Source organism: Zootoca vivipara, chromosome 16 (assembly GCF_965207765.1).
Source record: "Zootoca vivipara chromosome 16, rZooViv2.hap1.1, whole genome shotgun sequence".
In the NCBI taxonomy this organism is placed as follows: Eukaryota; Metazoa; Chordata; class Lepidosauria; order Squamata; family Lacertidae; genus Zootoca; species Zootoca vivipara.
Genome location: NC_142599.1, coordinates 27,759,536 through 27,778,147, shown reverse-complemented (window position 1 = coordinate 27,778,147; position 18,612 = coordinate 27,759,536).

Below are 18,612 nucleotides of genomic sequence, written 5' to 3'. Positions count from 1 at the left end.
AGGTGGGTGTTTGTGTAGGAAGGAGGGAGGGAGGGAGATGGGCCAGCGCCTGCCTGTGTGGCGGACACATTTTGGAAGAGGGAGCCAAAAGGCTGTGGGGAGGCCCTGCAAAGGGATCTCAGCCAGTTAGAAACTCAGATATATCAGCCAGGTGCCAAACAGCTCCCTAAACCAAGGTTAGAGTCACCAAAACAGAATGTCTAGCTGCCATTTTTGGGCAAGATGGCTCCAAAGTCTTGTTTTTTCAAAGGATTGATGGGCTGTGATTGGTTATCAGCTAAACACCTGGCTAGTTCAGATGAGAAAACAAGAGCTTCGAGAACTTAAAGAATAAAAGTCACTTGATCTAGGGACAGTTCACATATGTATTGGCCTATTCTGATCTCTTCTTCGTAATGGTGGCACGGACCGTTCATAGTGTAAAAATATTGTTCACAATTATTATTATTGGAAGTTTTAAATGTTTGATGCTATGTTTTATATATGCTGTAAGTCGCTAAGAGTGGTGGTGGGAACCCAGCCAGATGGGCGGATTAATAAAATTACTACTACTACTACTACTACTACTACTACTACTACTACTTCCTGCTCAGGCTGCACAGAAAAAGCATTTTGGTTCCTGGAATTTATTCTGATTGTGCAGATAAAGTATAACTGATAGAATTCTACAGGATGGGGCATTAGTGTATGAAAACAGTCCAGATCCAATGAGATCCCCAGATGGCGGAGACGTCAGGTGCCATCCTGGTGCCTGGGCATCTTCACTTGGTCTCAAGTGGCCAATAGCCAGGTGCAAAATGTGCCTGGCTAATTTTGAACACTGCCAGCAAGAGCTGAAGTAGCAATATAGGAGAAGAATTCCCTTGCACATGCACAGAGTGCCTTTTCTCTTTAATAGCTGGGTGGGGGTGAGAAGCAAACCTGGTGCAGCTTCTCTTTTTGGTCTACACTACAGCTGTGAAAGTAGGAGTAGCATATCATAAAATATAAAAGTCCACAATGGCTTAGAGCAGTGGTTCCCAAAGTGGGTGGTACAACTCCTCCCCGGGGGGGGGGGGTGATCAGTGGAATTACCTAGAAGGGCGCAAAGAGGCAAGTGGGTGGTGCTGGAGGTGGGAATGACTAACAGACTTGGAAAAACTGGCATCAATTTTGCATCAGTTTCATTTAATTTATTAAACTACAGGGTTTTAATTGGATTTTGAGTAAATGTGCCATTAATTGTTACTGTTTTGAATTTTATTGTGCTATTATCTTCCTTAGTGGGTTGTGCAAACTGCTGTTATGAAGAATGTTTTCTCTTGGGTGGGGGGAACTGGGGATGAGTTGGTGGAACTAAGGGGACGGTGGCCCCAAAACGTTTGGGAACCACTGACTTAGATGAAGATGGGGGACAGACCCGGCAGCTGGCTGGCAGAACCCCACACCTCAGACCGAGAGCCCTCCCGCCTGGTCCCAATCCCACACCCTCTTCTGGTCCCCACTCAGTCGCCAGAGGCTATTGTGGGGTGGATGTAGCTTTTTTAAGAACACAGCAAAGCTCTGCTGGACCAGACCAAAGACCCACCAAGCCCACTACCTTCCCCCCCAGAGTCAGCCACCCAGAAGTCAGCCCCCAGTAAGCCCCAATGTCAGACAGGGAGGCAGCAGCCCTCCCCGCTGCAGAACTCCCCACCCGCTGTAGCTCATTTAATTAATACATTTATTTAGCAGAATTTGTACACCGCTGACTCATCAAAACCTCTAAGTGGTTTGCATAAAATATAAAAACTTAGGCTTCAGAGAGAGAGAGAGAGAGAGAGAGAGAGAAGAGAAGAGAAAACTATTAGCAGAGGAAAAGTTGAGTGTTGCAGCTGAGTCTAGCTAAAGATGTCTGTTTAAATTGGATCTCTCCACCCCCCCTTGACACTTAGCGAAGCTCTTCAGTTTAATCAGTCAGCAGCAGAAATATCTAAAACTCTTAGGAACAAGGGAAGCAATGCACCATGGGAAAGAAATGGGCACTGCGGTTCTCTTTCTTAAGCATTTCTACCAAATTATCAGAGAGAATGTCCAACCCGCAGTGGAAGATTTGTCCTGACAAGAGTAGCTCCCTGTGACACCACCACCTCCAAGTGGAGGGGCAGAGGTTCCTCTTTTGAGCCCCCAAAGCGTTTCTCTGAAGGGCCAGAGCTGGAAACTGCAGGAGATTGCTGAGGCATGTTCCTTGCTCCTGGGGGCCTTGAACTGAACCTGCCTCGATCCAGTTCAGTAGGGAGATGTCTGCAGTCCTGCTGCCTTGCTGACCGGTATCCCCTGCCGGACAGGATACCCTTGGGTCCCCAACAGCCTCTCCCCAATCCTATCTCCCTACAAGGGAGGCCAGGTTGGAAAGGGGTTCAGAGGAGCACCACAAAGATGATGCTCAGAGGGCTGGAAAAGGAAGTCATCCAAGGAAAGGTCGAAAGAACTGGAGAAGTCTGAAGAGGGACACGATAACCCTTTTAAAATCAGTGGAGGGCTGTCACTCAGAAAAGGGCCAAGGCTGCTTCAGAAGGCAGGATGAGGCCTCGCGGGCTTAAGCTACAGGAGGGAAGATTTCAGCTGAAGAGCAGGAGAAGACTCTTGAGGCGAAGAACGATTTGACAGCTGAACCAGCAACCCAGTGGCAGCAGTTCTCTGGGGTCTCAGATGGGAGACCCTACCCAGAGCCCTACCCAGAGATGCTGACGGGGCTGATCCTGAGACCTTCTGCATGCAGAGCGGATGCTGCACCACTGAGCTTTGGCCCATTCCTCTCCTTCTCCCTTGGAGGTCAAATCTAGCCAGTCTATTCCAGGGGGCCAGCCAACACCAGTGCCCAATGGAACTGGGGTGCCCTTGCCAGCTGGGATGCCCACTGTGATGCGCAAAAAGCTGGACATCACTTTCTGTTGGTGCGTCTATTTACGATGACAATCTTAGAGTCGGGCATAAAGTGGTCGCAGCTCAGTGCCACGGAAGGGGAGTTTTGTGTTCGTGAGAACAGGCAACACTTTGGCAAAGGCACAGGTGAACTGTAGAATATTCCAGGAGGAGGCTGCGTGGTTGCTTCCATGGGCAGAGGGATCTGCAAAGCTCTTGACTTTGGACATGGAAGCAGAACAACTAAGCTGCCTATCTAAGCTTCACTTTTAAACTGCAAAGGGATGCACTCTGCTGAATTCAAAAACATGAGGGAGGAAGGATAATATCTAATAAATATATCTTCGCATAGTATCCATACACATTCCTGTACCGGCTCCTATATAAATGTATCAGTCCAGGAACGGTGGCCTCTTCTGCTGAACTTTAGCCTGGAGAAGAGACGGTTAAGGGGTGATATGATAGCCATGTTCAAATACAGTGGTGCCTCGGTTTATGAACACAATTGGTTCCAGAAGTCTGTTCATAAACTGAAGCGTTCATAAACTGAAGCAAACTTTCCCATTGAAAGTAATGGAAAGTGGATTAATCCGTTCCAGACGGTCCGCGGAGTAACCGTTCATAAACTGAAGCAAACTTTCCCATTGAAAGTAATGGAAAGTGGATTAATCCGTTCCAGACGGGTCCGCGAAGTACTTAAACTGAAGCGTTCATAAACTGAAGCATGGGTGTAATTGGTTCCGGAAGTCTGTTCATGAACTGAAGCGTTCATAAACTGAAGCGAACTTTCCCATTAAAAGTAATGGAAAGTGAATTAATCCGTTCCAGATGGGTCCGCGGCGTTCATAAACCGAAAATTCATAAACCGAGGTGTTCATAAACCGAGGTTCCACTGTATATAAAAGGATGTCATATAGAGGAGGGAGAAAGGTTGTTTTCTGCTGCTCCAGAGAAGCGGACACGGAGCAATGGATTCAAACTACAAGAAAGAAGATTCCACCTAAACATTAGGAAGAACTTCCTGACAGTAAGAGCTGTTCGGCAGTGGAATTTGCTGCCAAGGAGTGTGGTGGAGTCTCCTTCTTTGGAGGTCTTTAAGCAGAGGCTTGACAGGCATATGTCAAGAATGCTTTGATGGTGTTTCCTGCTTGGCAGGGGGTTGGACTGGATGGCCCTTGCGCTCTCTTCCAACTCCATGATTCTATGATAACTTCTAGCTGAACATCTTCCACCCACATCCTCCATGGTTCTGATTAACACTATTGGGGCTCTTCTGCTCAGGTCCTGCTTGCAAGTTTCCCATGGGGGTATCTGGTTGGCCTGATCCAGCAGCCTCTCCTAATGATATCTGGTTCACAGCTGTGTTCTTCAAATATCTGAAGGACTGTCCGTCATACGGTAGACAGAGCAGACTCGGTCTCTGTTGCTCCAGTGGGTGGGAGCTGCAGGGAAGCAGATTTCAGCTGAATATGAGGAGGGGCTCTAAGGGTTGAGAGCTGCGCAACAGAATCCCATGGGAGGGAGGGCTCTCTCCTCGCTGGAGGCACTGAAGCAGCAGAGGGGTGCCCATCTTCTGAGGGGTGCATGTCAGACCCTGCACAGAGCAGGGGTTTGGTTCCAAGAGCCCTTCTGGTTCCAGAATTCTGCATTGTTGCATCTTCACACATGGGCAGGCTCCCAGTGGAGAAGAGGGTCATTTGGGGCATTGCTGAGAGCGCCACTTTTGCCCGCTGAGTGTGGCATCTGTGTCCTCTGCCATCATCTGTCTCCCACCATCTCTCCAACCCAAGGCAGTGTTTGTTCTTTCAATGGGAGATTTGTTAGGAAATCACGATTGCCTGAATATACGTAGCCACAGTTCAAAATAGACCGATGCTTCTGCTCATGCTTTTGATCTCCTTTTATGCTTCTGGTGTTATATCCCACTTTTCTCCAATCGTGGAAGCCAAGGTGGTTTTCGAGGGAGGGCTCCCATTGGCCACCTCCCATCCAGGCACTGACCAGACCCTGGGACCTCCTGATGCATGGAATGGCAGGCTCTCGATGGATGGAGGCTTCCTCTATTGCAGTGGTTCCCAACAGGTGGTCCGGGGACCCCCAGGGGTCCGCGAGCTATGCCAGAGGGGTCCACAAGATGCTATTAGAATAAAAAATATATTAAATATATTTCGTATGATAACAGATTTTTTGTTTTGGCCGCTTCCTGCATGAGCAGAGTCTAGCGCAAAACTAGAATTAGATAGAGGCAGTAGTTCTGCTGTATGCCATTAGGTGGCGCTTTACAAACACTACTGTTTTGCAAAGAGGCAGCGCGCGCATTCTACTAACGCTCACCTCCCCAAGATGCTTTGCGCGCGTCGGCTTCATTTGTGTGCTACTGCGCAGGTACCCTGTCTTCTCCATTCCCCTCCCTCCTCCCTGGCGTGCGCTGCCTCTTTGCAAAACAGTAGTGTTTGTAAACAAAGCTTTGTTTTTCGCGGAAGCTACAGTTTGCGTAGTTAAAAATGGACCGTTGGTTAAAAAGTGGTTCGTTAAAACGACAAAGGCCTACAGATCAATAGGAAGAACTGTAAAACACGTATGAATATAAAATATAAAAAGACTCTTAATTTGGCTCTCACTTTTTAATTTTAGGATTAGGAATTAATGGGGGTCCTTGTCACAATAGCGGCTCAATGAGGGGTCCTCAAGAAAATTTTGTTGGGAACCCCTGCTCTATTGCATGCATTTGCAGTAAGGGCAGGATGTGGCCCATCCACTCTCCCTCAGGCAGAAGCAATCCTAAGTCTGGCCAGGCAGGCGGCAGCGGGGCAGGACTGAGCACCACTGCGTCTGCAACCCTGCCACTCATGCCACTTGGATCAGAAGGCATCCTACATGTAATAGAGTTGAGCTCCCCCGCCTAATGCCTCTCTCCCCCTCTCTTCTCCAGTCTTCTTTCTCTTCTTACGGGTGTTTTTGGTGATGCTTATCTTCTGTTCCTTAATGTTTGTGGTTGGTCTGTCCAAGTTAAGTGCTGTTGAGGTGGCTTTTGCAGTGTAAGCCTTGGACACCAATGTTAGTTCTAATTTGACAGTGGTTTGGAGGCTGTGCCTTGCAAAAATCACGAGGACCCGTGTCTTTGTGCAACGGTTGGGTGGGGGCACTGGTAAATGCTGGGCAGGTGATCATTCTTACAGCACAAACCATGTCAGCTTTAATCTGATGGGGAATGCCTTGGTGGGGCATGAGGAAAGCCTTGTGAAAACCATGAAGACTCATGCCTTGGATTCATGGATTTTACACTGTAAAAATCCAGCACTTGCCTGGTCCCACCCCATGGAACAAAAACATGGAGCCAAGGCATGGAGCTTCAGGGCTTTTACTAGGCACTCCCATCTCTACCACTACTATCAAATTAAAATGGGTAGGGTATGAAGGCAGCTGAGAATGTGATCATCAGTTGAACATGCCTCCATATGAGGAGGGATGTGCTTCAGCCACACAGTGGCGAGAAGGAGATCTGCAGAACTGCTTCCTAGCCACTCCACCCTCTTCCATGGGGGGCCTTTGGGGAAGGGCATCCCAGATAAGGTTTGGAGAGCCAGTGGTGGTGTAATGGTTGGAGTGTCTGACTAGGACCTGGGAGACCTGGGTTCAAATCCCTTCTACTTGGCCATGAACCTCCTTGGGTGACCTTGGGCCAGCCACTGCCTCCCAGCCTCATCTACCTCACAGGGCTGTTGGAATCATAGAATCACAGAATTGCAGAGTTTGAAGGGGGCCCGACGGTCATCTAGTCCAACCCCCTGCAATGCAGGAATCGTTTTGCTCGAACCCACAACCCTGAGATTAAGAGTTTCGTGGTCTACCAGCCGAGCTATCCCAGCTGCTTATCCTGTTGTGAGGATAAAATGGGGAGGGGAAGAACTAGGTATATACCACCTTGAGTTCCTTGGAGGAAAGGTGGGATAAAGTCGCAATGAATAAATAAGGTTCCCATGACATCCCAATGGAGGGGGAGAAGAGTCTGATGGCCTTCCTCCTCCTCCTCCTTTTCTTCGGCTGACCCCCACTGCTGCTTCCCTTTCGCTCCATCTCTGCCCCTCACCAGCTCATTATCTCCTCCCAATTCTGCTTCAGTGGGTCCAGACCTTCTTGCAGTGCGTGAGCGAGGGGGCAGGGAGGCCTTGGCAGCCAGTGCCTGTGTTGGCCTTCAAGCACAGCCAGCCACCCTGCTGTCGTCGGGAGCCTCCTCCGCATTCTCCCGAGAGCAGCCCTGGATACCTGCACTGAAGTCCCCCCTTTGGGCGGCAACGCCCCGGGCTCTAATCAAACCTTTCCTGCCAAACAGCATGGCTTTTTTGTCTCAATGCTTCACACCTAGGAATCTGGAGCAATTTTCCTAGTGGGAATCTGCTGCGTTTCAGCAGACCCAAAACGAAACAAAAAACGGGAAGCTTTTCTGCTACAGGGCCTTTGCTCCATCAGTGTTGCAACCTGGGGGTCTGTGTCTCTCTTCCCCCCTTCCCGATTTCCTCCTCTCCTCTCCCTCTGTGCTTTCTTTCCCTCCCTCCCTCCTTCCTCTGCTGCCCGCTGCTCAGCTCCTTTGCACTGCAGTGCCTGACATAGAGTGGGAAATGATGATTAATGACAGAGGGAGGGGTTGGAGCATCCCCAAACTAACTCAATGCGTGGGGAGTGGGAAAATGTGCATGTGTGTGTTGAGAGAGAGAGGGTGTCTCTCTCTGTGTGCGTGCCTACATCTCCACACTATTTGGACAGCTTCCAGAGTGGGGAGCAGCATCAGCCAGCTTTGTCTCTTGCAGTGAAAGCAGGCAAAGAGCCTTGTGCCGCCTTGAAGACGAGCAAATGGGGGGAGGGCAGAAGCTTCCACAGACCACAGACCATTCCCCTAGATGCAGGAAGTACTTCAGTTATGTAACCATTCTTAAATTTATATTCCACCTTTCCTGTGAAGAGCACAAGGTGATCTACACACAGGTCTTCCCCGTGCCCATTTTATCTTCAAAACAACCTTGGGGAGAGTCAAATGGGCTTCATTGCTGAGTGGGCCTCATTGCTGAGGCCCAAGTCCGACACTATGCCACACTGGTCCTCTGAGCTGCTGAGATGTAAGAACCTAAGAAAAGCATGCTGGATCAGGCCAATGGCCCATCTAAGTCCAGCATCCTGTTCTCATAGTGGACAAACAGATGCCCCAATGAGAAATCGGCATGCAAGATTTGAGCACAAATCCCCTCCTGTGCCCCTGTTTTCTAGGGACAGCCCTGGATTTACAGAAGCTGTTCCAGTTTCTGATTTGATCCCGGAATGTCCCGCTTTTCCTTCGGACCTCCCTATTGTCATCTGAGAAACCTTGGAGGGTATGGAGCTATGTAAACCCTCCCAGCTCCGAGCCAAAGAAATAAGTAACTCTACAACCATTAGAAGACATCTGAAGGAATTTCTGTATAGAGAAGCTTTTTTAAAAAAATGTTTCATGTTTTATTATGTTTTTATATATGTTGGAAGCTGCCCAGAGTGACTGTGGCAACCCAGTCAGATGGGTGGGGTATAAATAATAAAAGCCATCACTGCCTTGTGTGGGAATGAGTTCTGTAGTTTAGCCATGCACTGCATGAATAAGTATTTTCTTTTATCTGTCTTTCTGATTCTTCCGATATTCAGTTTCATTGGATGTCCCCAAGTTGCAGTGTTGCGGCACACAGAGAGAGAGACATGTCGCCTGCTCACTTTCACCATGCCATGCATAATTTTGTATTTAGATATATATTGCATTTCTAAGCTCCCCATTACCCCAAAGGGCTCCCAAAGGGCAAGGTATAAAATACTAATAGAATATATAAATCAGAACCATAAAAATGAAAAGTTTTCTAGTTATGTAAAGCGCCACAGAGGTTGATGGTGTTACAGTAAGCTAACAGCACAGCCTTCTGCACCAGAGAGTTTGCACATACATGCAAACATGGGCTGAATCTACACAGGTATTAAAAGACGCTGCGAAAATGCCTTTTTTTAAAAAAAAAACACAATGTAAAATATATATGGAATTTCCCATTAGCTCAGCAGCGCCATCTAGTGTTACATTTGTACAATGCACTCAAAACACAGTTAAAACGTTATATTTGCAGCTGAATAGCTGAGTCCGTGGAATATAGTGTTGGGATTGAAAACAGGGAGACAAAGGGGAATGGGAGAGGAAGGCACTGTCTGTGGATGTTGACAACTTTGTTATTAACAGTGACCCAAACAGTGCTGGTGATACTAGCACAAACATCCTGGCTTGGGTCAGCTTATTAACCCCTCCTCCCAACATAGAATTGAAACTCTTGACAAATTGTAGTTCAGTCATATCACACTACAATCTCCCTTTCCGATTTTCTCTCCCCCCGCCCCCGAGTGTAAGTACCTTAAGGTCAGTTGCAGAGAGTCTTGGGAGGGTGAAATCTGCCCCCCCACCCGCCCCAGCACTGGTTTTTCAACCGTCTTGGATAGCAGAAAGGTGTCCACTTCATTCTTCAGGCCTGTTTGTCCTGCGTGGAAAGTGGAAGCCCGGCCCTGCTCAGAGCAGGTGGTGGCATTTATATCTCACCCGGGAAGACGAGTGAGGAATGAACCCTTGATGAACTCTCTGGATCGTCACAGTAATTTCACACACCTCCGGTACTGGAAAACAAGCTCTGCGCACGAGCCTTGGCTCAACTGAGGCATTGGTTCTGGTGCATAGAAGAGGAGGAAGAGGAAGGAAAAGGAAAAGAAGGAAACAAAATTGAAAACAGAGGCTGCAGTCCCCAGATCCACCAAGCTCAGTGAGGCTGACTTCCAAGTAGGCATGTATCTGCCTGAGCTTTGCACGAAGGGTGAAGGCAGTTGAAACCTTGGCCTCCCATCTGTGGAGGTGAGGTTCTCCTGGTCTACTGTACAGAGGTGCCCTAAGTGGCAGGCTCTGCCAGCCGTGTGCCTCTACAACTCCCCTCATCAGCCTAGTCCAAAACGCCTGGAGGGCACCAGATTTGGCGAAGGAGGCCCCGGGGGGATCTCAGAGGTGACGTCGTCCCTTTGGGCTTTTCCTCTTGTCTTCCTCTCCAGGGGAGCCTCAGCCGAACAGCAGGAATGGAGGCCGGGTGCTTATTTGTTGAGATGATTTCTCTACCCCTTAACATTTTTAGACCAATCTCTTCAATCACATACCGATAGAAATCAAAATGCAACCGCGTATTATAAATGGTAATCAAGCTGCATTATAGACTACAATGAGAGCTGAGTCTCCTTCAAGGGTTCTTGTCCTCAATCTATGGAAGGGCTTTGCAAACGTACCCAGCTTAGACCTGCTTCCTTTCCTGCCTGCCCTTGGGTTTGGGGTCACAGAGCAAACTGCTCAGAATCTCCCTCCAGACCTTCTTGCTTAAGAGTGGGAGATCAGGGTGGGGTTAAGGGGGTGGGAGTGCCTGTAGCCTCCGTGGAGAAAGGCTCTTCAGAGCATCGTTGGGAGGCTTAGCTGCCACGCTGGCTATAACAATCATTTTCTGGGGCCAAGGACTGGTTGTCACAGGGTGGGGGCTGTAGCTCTGCTTTGCACGCAGAATGTCCCAGGTTCAGTCCCCACTGGCATCTCTTAGTTATGTCCTGCTGCCCCTTCCTTGGGTTGATTTCTGGACTGTAGGCCCATCGGGGCAGAGACCTGTTCTCTCATTCTTTGAAGCGTACCACGTAGACCAGGGATCAGCAAACTTTTTCAGCAGGGGGCCGGTCCGCTGTCCCTCAGACCTTGTGTGGGGCCGGACTATATTTTGAAAAAAATATATGAACGAATTCCTATGCCCCACAAATAACCCAGAGATGCATTTTAAATAGAAGGACATACTCATGTAAAAACATGCTGATTCCCGGACCGTCCATGGGCCAGATTTAGAAGGCGATTGGGCCGCATCTGGCCCCCGGGCCTTAGTTTGGGGACCCCTGACGTAGACAGACAGCACAATCACAACTGCATTTAAGAAGGGCAGGTCTTCACTACTCCATCCCACTCCCGTTCCTCTTTCCTCAAACATTTAGCTCCAGAACTAATTGCAGCAAACGTTTTTCATAAGTGCAGAGGTCATAGAATCATGGAACTGTAGATTTCGAAGGGATACCAAGGGTCATCTAGTCCAACCCCCTGCAATGCAGGAGTCACAACTAAAGAAACCCTAACAGCTTTTTACAAAGTCCACCACCTTTCTGAGAGACTTTGTTCCACTGTCAAATGGCTCTTATTGTCAGGAAGTTCTTCTTAAGGTTTTGTCCAAATCTCATCTTTTAAATTAATTGGTTCGGGTCCAACCCTCTGGAACACTTGGGAATCAGTGGAGGAGTGCGCCTTTTGGGGTGAAGTCAAACCATTGGAGAGTCACAGCGCCTGCTGTGGGTGTAGAGACTGAGAGACATGTTTTGTTGCAGCCGGGGCAGATGAAGGCATCTGGTAGTGCTGCTGCAAATGCACTGTTGGTTTCTCTCTCTCTGGCTTCCTACATCACGTTTCTTAAAATTAACTGACAATTTGAAGGAATGGGTTGCCTATGTGCTTCCTGCAGGCACCTGGGCACCTACAGAGACCTCTGCTGGCACCCACAGGGTCCTGCCCCCTGCTCCTCCACTTAATAATAATAATAATAATAATAATAATAATAATAATAATAATAATAATTTATTATTTATACCCCGCCCATCTGGCTGGGTTTCCCCAGCCACTCTGGGCAGCTTCCAACAGAAGTATTAAAATACAATAATTTATTAAACATTAAAAGCTTCCCTAAACAGGGCTGCCTTCAGATGTCCTCTAAAAGTCTGGTAGTTGTTTTTCTCTTTGACATCTGGTGGGAGGGCGTTCCACAGGGTGGGTGCCACTACCGAGAAGGCCCTCTGCCTGGTTCCCTGTAACTTGGCTTCTCGCAGCGAGGGAACCCCCAGAAGGCCCTCGGCGCTGGACCTCAGTGTCAGGGCAGAACAATGGAGGTGGAGACGCTCCTTCAGGTCTCTGAGGATGTTAGGATTGAAATAAGCCTTATGGATCCAAGAAAAAACTTATCCCCAAGGCTAACTGCAATGTGTGGGGGGGGGTTATAGCTGGGAAGGGGGAAGTTGTGGCCCACAAGTAGTGCCCACGATAGTCCCCCTGATTTGCAAATGTGCCCATGGGCCCCCAAATAATGGCAAGCCCTTACCCTGCCATACCTCCTGGATGTAAAAGAGGGGGGTGCTGTAGGCTGTGGGATGCAGCGGGCGAGGGTTCAAATTCCCACTTGGCCTAGAGGTTACCTGGGGTGACCTTGGGCCAGTCACTGCCTGTCAGCCTAAGCCACCTCGCAGGGTTGTTGTGGTGGTGATTAAACGAGGAGGGGGGTAGAAACATGTACACCACCTTGAGGTCCTTGGAGGAGAAACAGCGGGATACAAATGCAATTAAACAAAGAAATAAACAAATTCCAGGGGGCTCAATTCCCCTTCCTCTTCCTCCTCCTCATGCAGAAAAGAACCAAGGCTTGAATTCTGCTGCTGCCGCCCAGGAAGGCAGGACTAGTTCTCATGGGTTTAAGAGACACAGGACAACGGAAGCCATGAGAGGTGGTTCACACTCTCCTCCTGGCTGGGTGTCAAGAAGCAGGGGTAGTGCTGCCACCCACTGGACACACTCCGGTCCTGGATTCCCTGGGGTTGGACTAGATGTCCTTCAGGACCCCCTGCTCCTGGTCCAGCTCTGGAATTCTAGGACTCTGCTCCTCTCTTCTTCTCTGTCCCCCCCCCCCCCCCTGCACTGCCTTGGCCGTCTCTAGAGTCCTGTTGCCGCCCCCCCCTCTTTTTGCTTAACCTTCAGCTCTGCCCTTAAGGAGCTGTCAGGGTGGCGGTAATGAGCACGTCGATCGATTGTGCGGCTGCCTAATCACTTTGTTTATTGTATTAATGAGTTATTTTTTGCTCCTGTCTCTGCACTTTCCATCGTGGTCACGTCCCTTTCGTGGCTGCTGGGTCGGCCTCCTCCGTTTCTGCACCCGGCCTTGGATTGCAGCGGGGGAACCAGACACACACACACACACACACAGAGAGAGAGAGAGAGAGAGAGAGAGAGAGAGAGAGAGAGAACATAAAAAATGTTTTGAATTTCTGGGAAATATCAGATTATTATGATTATGATTATTTTTTAAAAGCCTGAAGCTTCCAACTTGTTCACACTGCCTCCTGGGAGGAACCCAGGCACCCTGGCACAAAGCTTGGCAAACTTCTTCTAATCCACAGGAAGAGATACTCGAAAGGTTGCAATGAGCTCTCTTTTCTCCCCACCCCTCATGCCAATCTCAGGACTGGCTCTCTGGCTTTTATCCATGACCTTGCACTGCTCCTGCCTACAGTTCTCTCCAGGCTGGGGCCCTCCAGATGTTTGGGGCCACACTTCCCATCAGCCCCAGACAGAGCATGCTGGGTGCGGTGGGGGGGCATTGTCTCTCTTGCCTGGCCGTTGCACAATCCCCCCTCGTGTCCTGCTCATGCCCACGGCTGGAGGACAAAGTCTGCTGGTCAGGGAGCCCAATGCCCAGTGAGATTTGATTTCAGCCCTTCCGATGTCACAAATCAAGTTCTGGTTCTGCTCCTGATAGCCACACACACTTCTGTACAGAGTGCATGGCAGGGGGCTGGGCTAGATGACCCATGGGGTACCTTCCAACCTGTACAGTTGATTCTGTGATGGCTGTTGTCTACTCAGAAATAGGTCCTGCTGATCTCAACGAGGCTCCCTCCTAGGCAAGTGTGCACAAGATTGCAGTGGGAATGAGGCAGAATTAGTCCCTTACTCCTCAGGAACCCAGGAACTGGTACCCAGAATGGGAAAATGGGCACGGCGCTGTTTTGTTTCCTTTTTAAATGTTTCCAGTTCAAGGAGGAGAGCTGGTGCCGTGATGATAATAGATTTCCAAGGTCAAAAATGAAGTGTGTGAGTGTGTCTGTGTGTGTGCATCTGTGCTGCTTAGTTTTCTTTGATTCCAGTGTTAAATACGCCGTCTTCTCTCTAGGAGAGCAGGGGTGGGGACTGCCGTGGCTCATGTGTCGGACCAGGATGGTGCGTCTCGGGTTCAAATCCCCGTTCAGGCATGAAGTTCACAGGGTGACGTTTCTCCCGTTGTTCTCTTTCTCTCTTAACCTGGCCTACCTCATAGGGTTGTTCTGGGGATAAAATGGCTACCAATTCCTACCCAGCCATGAAGTGCCCTGGGTGGCCTTTGAGCCAATCACCCTAACTTGCTACACAGAGTTGTTGTAGGGAAAATAGCTCAAATCCCCACGCAACCAGAAAGCTCACTTGCTTCAGTTACAATCTCTGCTTGGCCTGCCTCGCAGGCTTGTTGTGAGGATAAAATGTCTGTGTGTGTGAGAGAGAGTGTGTGTGTGTGTGTAGACCAGGCATCCCCAAACTGTGGCCCTCCTAATGTTTTGGCCTACAACTCCCATGATCCCTAGCTAAGAGGACCAGTGGTCAGGGATGATGGGAATTGTAGTCCAAAACATCTGGAGGGCCGAAGTTTGGGGATGCCTGGTGTAGAGGATAATGTATGTTGCCTCAAGCTTTCTGGATGAATGGATGGAAATAAAAGCAGTAAATAAATAATAACACAGAACTGCTGTTTGTGTTGCTTATTTATGCGTTGCGACTTGCCAGAGGCGGCCTAGGGCTTTATAGAGCACCATAAACTAAGACACAGAGGCCCCTGTCCTGCAGGACCATCTAATATGTTGACTGGGGCAGGGAGACAGAGGGCAGATCCCAGGCTGTGTGTCAGACACAGGTTCCAGTTTTTGCCAGGATGGTCTTGGGCCAAAATATCTCCCTCTCTCCCTCTCTCACCCTCCCTCCCTCCCTCCCTCCCTCCCTGTGTGTGTGCACGCGTGTGCACAGCCCTAAGATAAAAGAGGGATAACCCCCTAAACACACTTATTTTGCTTTCTTATTTTAAAGCACTTAAAATTTGCTAAGCCCCCACTCCCCGTGCTCCCTACCTGAACCACTTGCCATGTTTTGCTCGACTCAGGAGGAGCCTGAGTTTCCTCACTCCTTAAATGCGAGGCTGTGCAGCAGACAGGCTGCAAGAAAGGTGGGAAGATGAGAGAGCAGGAGGCTGGGGGGTTGCTTGTGGTCCTCTGGCCCACCCACTATGGCTGCTTTGGGAGTGCTGGGTTCAAATCCCATCACATCCTTCAGCGGCGTTTTCACCCCCTGCCTCTAGGCAGAGAGGGAGGAGGTCCTTGGAGGCAGGACTGCTGGATCTTTCTCAGGGGATTAGATGACTTCGAATCATAGAATTGTAGAGTTGGAAGGGATCACAAGGGTCCAATCCTTGCAATGCAGGACTTGATGTGGTCAAAGCTGAGGCCAGAGAAGAGGCATATAAAAGAGAGGGGGTAGGGGATGACTCCCAGATATCGTAGCCAAGGATCTGGGAGCCTGGATCCCCCCCCAAAAAAAAGCACTGGGAGGGAAGTAGTGCCTAGTGGTTTAGGACTGGGGAACTACACAGAACAGACATGGAAACCAGGCTCAGCAGGCAGGGGCATGCAGACCACCTGGTCTCCTTCCCTGCTATGGCGAGGTGCCTTGGATTCCTGTCCAAACGACAGCAATTATTTCTCCATTTGCCTCTGTGCCTGTGCATATGCAAACACCACACAAACGCCTTGTCCTCTTCCGCCTTCTGCTCAAAGGTGCCCAAGTGGCCACTGGCATCCTGTCGAGTTTGGGCAGTGGGGCAGGGCCGAGGCTGTGGGGCACTGCCCAACACATCCCTCCCTCTCTCCCTCTCCCTCCCTCTGCCAGGCTGCTGCTGCGAGCTTGTTTGCTTCACTGATGCCACTGGCAGTCCCAGCACTGCCCGGGCATGACGGAAGCCTTTATTAATAGCAGCGGCTGCTGCAGGCCAGCTGCCGGCGCGCTGTGGGTGGAGAGAGCTTTGCTGGCGCTCTCTGCTCCTGCTGCTCAGGTTGCAGGAACGCGTTCTGAGCTGCTATCGCAGCCCTCCTCCGGCCCCGGGCTGTGTGTGCAGGGAGGGAGCTTCCTGCGCAGGGCACAGGGTGGCACGAGGCGCCGGCGGCCAGGGTCCTGCCCTCCTCCTTCCTGCGAGCCTCTCGCTCGGTGCCCAGGTCTGCCGGCTGGAAAACACACAGCAGGTCAAGATCAGTGTGCTACGGGGTCACCGAGGGGAGGGGAGCGATGGATGCTGGGCGCTGCGGTAATTGGTTTGAAAGGGCATCGCCTTTTGGAGACAGGCAGCAGGGGAAATCAGGGAAGGACAGATAGCCGTCTTCAAGGATCTGAAGGGTGGCCAGAATTTGCTTTCTGACGCTCCAGAGGGGAAGACTGCCCTGTGGTCTCTCGATGAAGGGTGGGATGTACATTTAATTAATGATAATATTAATAATATAAGACCTGAAGCGACTTACTTAAGCAACAAGGGAGGAGATTCTGACTAAACCTTTGGAAGAACTTTCTGAGGTTTTCTTTCTTTTGGAAGGTGGTGGATTCAGGGGTGTAGCAAGGGGGTGTGTAGGGGGCAGGCTGACCCGGGTGCCACCTTGGAGGGGGGTGACGCTCGGCGCCCCCCCCCACGACTCCCAAGCTGAGCCCCGCCACCCGGTAAAAACCCTTGCTCGGTGGCTGGCTGCTCGCTCACTTCCTCGGTGTGTGCTTTGCTTCTTCCTGCTGGGGTGGAGGCGAGGGGCAGGCCAGAGAGGGGCGTCAGCTGATGCCCTGGCCCGCCCCTCGCCTCCGCCCCAGCAGGAGGAAGCAAAGCACGCGCCGAGCAGGTGAGTGAGCAAGCTGCAGAGTGAGGGTTTTTAAAAAACCTTGCTCTGCGGCTTGCTTGCGGTTTGCCGGCAGCGCCACTCTAGCACCGGGATCCCGGCGCTGGAGCGGCTGCTCCTGCAAACCGCTCAACGCCAGGATCCCAGGGCTGGAGCGGTGCTGCCGGCAACCCGCTCCGTAGTGCGCATGCGCGGTATGGAGTGGGTTGCCGCTCTGGGTGTCCGAGCGGCTTCCTACGCCGCTGGGTGGATTCTCCATCTTTCGAGGTTTTCAAGCAGTGGCTGGATGGCCACCTGTCACGGATGCTTTAGCTGAGATTTCTGCTTGGCAGGGGGTTGAAATAGATGGCGCTGGTGGCCCCTTGCAACTCCACAGTGCTATGATTCACTGTGAGAAGAGGAGGCTGAGCTAGATGGCTTCCCTTTGGCCTGACCCAGCTGCAGCTAGCCTCTTCCAATGTCCACATTTATTCCTCAGCAGGAGAAAAGAGTCTGATAGGGATGTTCATATGCACGTCTGTAGCTTGCCCCTTACACGTGCATGAAACTGGTCGTTTCTTTCAGCCTTGGTTCCACAGCTGTAAAATGGGAGCCTGCTCAAGGTGTATCAATGAAGCATTGCACATTTGCATATTTGGAATTGCTATACAGTACTAATCATTTTGTTGTTGTTGTTTAGTCGTTTAGTCGTGTCTGACTCTTCGTGACCCCATGGACCAGAGCACGCCAGGCACTCCTGTCTTCCACTGCCTCCCGCAGTTTGGTCAAACTCATGTTAGTAGCTTCGAGAACACTGTCCAACCATCTCGTCCTCTGTCGTCCCCTTCTCCTTGTGCCCTCCATCTTTCCCAACATCAGGGTCTTTTCTAGGGAGTCTTCTCTTCTCATGAGGTGGCCAAAGTATTGGAGCCTCAGCTTCAGGATCTGTCCTTCCAGTGAGTACTCAGGGCTGATTTCCTTAAGAATGGATAGGTTTGATCTTCTTGCAGTCCATGGGACTCTCAAGAGTCTCCTCCAGCACCATAATTCAAAAGTGTCAATTCTTTGGTGATCAGCCTTCTTTATGGTCCAGCTCTCACTTCCATACATCACTACTGGGAAAAACCATAGCTTTAACGATACGGACCTTTGTCGGCAAGGTGATCATTTACTAATCATTTACTTAGGGATATTTAATTGACTGTCTCCTGTCTCGTGGAGAAGAGGGCTGTTTGAAGGCTACAATGGCTTATGCTTTGCCTCCACTGTTGGAGGCAGCCGTGCTTCTGATTGCAAGTTGTTGAAAACAGCAAGAGAGGAGAGGGCTCTTGTGTTTGGGTCCTGCTTGTAGGTTTCCCATTGAGGCATCTGGCTGGTCACTGTGAGAACAGGATGCTGGATTAGGTGGGCCAGTGGCTCTTAGTGGGTTCTTATGTCCTTCGAGGCCTTGGGCTGGGTTGGCCTGATGCCTCTGAATTGTGTGCTCAGAAGCTGACAACGACATTAAGAGATCAAAATGATAAACTTTTTAAATAGAAGAATGGAGGCCCTTTTTTGGGACTATTTGAAAAAAGTATCATAGTCAAATGAAATCACAGGCAGGATTCAAGATAGGAGCAGCGGGAGAAAAATGATAAAGTAATTGTATCAGAGGGGTTTTTGTAATAGGTAAGAGTTTGATATATAATGCAGTAGAAAAGGGTTCGCACAAGAACACTGGGGAGTGGGGGTGGGAAGTCAATATATAAAATAATGAGATTAGTCGATTTGAAATCAACCTGTGAAACTTGGGGGGAGGGGATTAAAATATGAAATGTTTGCTCAGACAATTTCTCGGAAGGAGAGGGAGCCCGTGGGGTGAAAAGGAAGGCTCAGCAAATGGAAACCTTTGCTTAGTGCCGGGAAGTTTGCTCCCTCCTAATG